This window comes from Oncorhynchus keta, unplaced genomic scaffold (assembly GCF_023373465.1).
Source record: "Oncorhynchus keta strain PuntledgeMale-10-30-2019 unplaced genomic scaffold, Oket_V2 Un_contig_4111_pilon_pilon, whole genome shotgun sequence".
In the NCBI taxonomy this organism is placed as follows: Eukaryota; Metazoa; Chordata; class Actinopteri; order Salmoniformes; family Salmonidae; genus Oncorhynchus; species Oncorhynchus keta.
This window is the reverse complement of record NW_026287605.1, coordinates 38,669-41,282: the sequence shown is the minus strand read 5'-3', so window position 1 is coordinate 41,282 and position 2,614 is coordinate 38,669. Positions and strand designations below refer to the sequence as shown.

Below are 2,614 nucleotides of genomic sequence, written 5' to 3'. Positions count from 1 at the left end.
CCTGTGAGCCAATCAGAGAGGAAACTCTGAGCCTGTGAGCCAATCAGAGAGGAAACTCTGAGCCTGTGAGCCAATCAGAGAGGAAACTCACGTAATTTGTTCAAACAAAAGACAGTAATCATTTATGGGTTATTTCAAATAAGAAATCATATTTAAAGGACACTAGGATTTTATTTTAAAAGAGCAACAACTATAATCTGAGCCTGTGAGCCATTTTAATATTTATAACAGATGGGCAACAGAGATGAGTATGAATATAACCCTGTTAACAAAACAGGAAGTAAAATAATACCCTGTTAACAAAACAGGAAGTAAAAAAGATCTGCAGACTAAATTAAACTAAAGGCAACAACAGAGAGCACAGAGAGTCAGAAGTAGTGCACTATGGGTAGAGCACGAGAAAGGCAATAGGGAGGCGTTTTGGGACAGTGTAGTAGTAAGAACTACTAACTGGTAATACAACGTTGATTCCTGAAGGACATTTCCCCTCTTTAGTCTCTAACAGAAGTTGCCAGCTTGGAGAAGAGGCCAGAAGAGAGAGAGAACTCATTAATAATAATACACATTACAGACTCAGACTATTTACAGCATGAAGCACACATGTACATACACAGGAATTATACACCACTGGCTAGATGACGGAATATTCTCCTTTCTCTGTATCGTCTAGACTGGTGGGGTCAGGTAGGGGTCAGGGTTCTAGTCTGTAGACTGGTGGGGTCAGGTTTCTAGTCTGTAGACTGGCGGGGTCAGGTTGGGGTCAGGGGTCTAGACTGTAGACTGGTGGGATCAGTTAGGGGTCAGGGTTCTAGTCTGTAGACTGGTGGGGTCAGGTTGGGGTCAGGGGTCTAGACTGTAGACTGGTGGGGTCAGGTTGGGGTCAGGGTTCTAGTCTGTAGCCTGGTGGGGTCAGATTGGGGTCAGGGGTCTAGACTGTAGACTGGTGGGGTCAAGGAGGGGTCAGCATCGAGACTGTAGACTGGTGGGGTCAGGCAGGGGTCAGTGTCAAGACTGTAGACTGGTGGGGTCAGGGGTCAAGACTGTAGACTGGTGGGGTCAGTTAGGGGTCAGGGGTCTAGACTGTAGACTGGTGGGGTCAGGTAGGGTCAGCGTCGAGACTGTAGACTGGTGGGGTCAGGTAGGGGTCAGTGTCGAGACTGTAGACTGGTGGGGTCAGGTTAGGGGTCAGGGGTGTAGACTGGTGGGGTCAGTTAGGGGTCAGGGCATAGATAGTGGATTGAGGTGGGGGTCAGGTAGGGGTCAGGGTCTAGATAGTGGATTGAAGTGGGGGTGGGTGTCAGGTAGGGGTCATGGTCTAGATAGTGGATGGGGGTGGGGTCAGGGTTTAGATAGTGGATTGAGGTGGGGGTCAGGTAGGGGTCAGGGTCTAGATAGTGGATTGAGGTGGGGGTCAGGGTCTGGATAGTGGATTGAGGTGGGGGTCAGGTAGGGGTCAGGGTCTAGATAGTGGATTGAGGTGGGGGTCAGGGTCTAGATAGTGGATTGAAGTGGGGGTCAGGTCGGGGTCAGGGTCTAGATAGTGGATTGAGGTGGGGGTCAGGGTCTAGATAGTGGATTGAAGTGGGGGACAGGGTCTAAATAGTGGATTGAAGTGGGGATTTAGGGTGGGTGAGTCGAGGGGTGAGGGTTGAGGGTGGGTTGAGAGTCAGGGCGGAGGGTTTAGGGTGGGTGAGTCGAGGGGTGAGGGGTGGGTTGAGAGTCAGGGGGAGGGTTTAGGGTGGGTGAGTCGAGGGGTGAGGGTGGGTTGAGAGTCAGGGGGAGGGTTTAGGGTGGGTGAGTCGGGGGTGAGGGTGGGTTGATGGAGGTTTAGGGGGTGAAGGTGTTGGGTGAAGGTGTAGGGGTGGGTATGGAGGTTGCGTGAAGGTGTAGGGTGGGTATGGAGGTTGGGTGAAGGTGTAGGGTGGGTATGGAGGTTGCGTGAAGGTGTAGGGTGGGTATGGAGGTTGCGTGAAGGTGTAGGGTGGGTATGCGAGGTTGGGTGACATGGTGGGTATGGAGGTTGGGTGAAGGTGTAGGGTGGGTATGGAGGTTGGGTCCATCCAATGGGTCAAAGAGGTTGCAAACCTGGGTAACAGCAAGGTCAGACAATATTATATCAATAGATAGGTGTAGGGGTGGGCATAAATAGAAGCTGATCTGACAGGAAGGACCCAACAGCTGATCTAACAGGAAGGACCAAACAGCTGATCTGACAGGAAGGACCAAACAGCTGGTCTAAGGAAGGTCCAAACTTCTGATCTCCAACAGGAAGGACCAAACAGCTGGAAAACAGGAAGGACCAAATATTATATCAATAGATAGGAAGGATAAAACAAGCTGATCTGACAGGAAGGACCCAACAGCTGATCTAACAGGAAGGACCAAACAGCTGATCTGACAGGAAGGACCAAACAGCTGATCTAATAGGAAGGAACAAACAGCTGATCTGACAGGAAGGACCAAACAGCTGATCTAACAGGAAGGACCCAACAGCTGATCTAACAGGAAGGACCAAACCGCTGATCTAACAGGAAGGACCAAACAGCTGATCTAACAGGAAGGACCAAACAGCTGATCTAACAGGAAGGACCAAACAGCTGATCTGACAGGAAGG

The 2,614-nt window shown here is 50.4% G+C and overlaps 1 long non-coding RNA gene across 1 annotated transcript; it reads left to right on the top strand.

Moving 5' to 3' along the window:
- The first annotated feature begins 1,213 nt into the window (after nt 1-1,213).
- Nucleotides 1,214-1,774, top strand: LOC127924490 (uncharacterized). Its single transcript, XR_008117987.1, has 3 exons — nt 1,214-1,332; nt 1,405-1,519; nt 1,551-1,774. It is a non-coding gene; the product is annotated as an uncharacterized LOC127924490 (long non-coding RNA).
- The last annotated feature ends 840 nt before the right edge of the window (nt 1,775-2,614 follow it).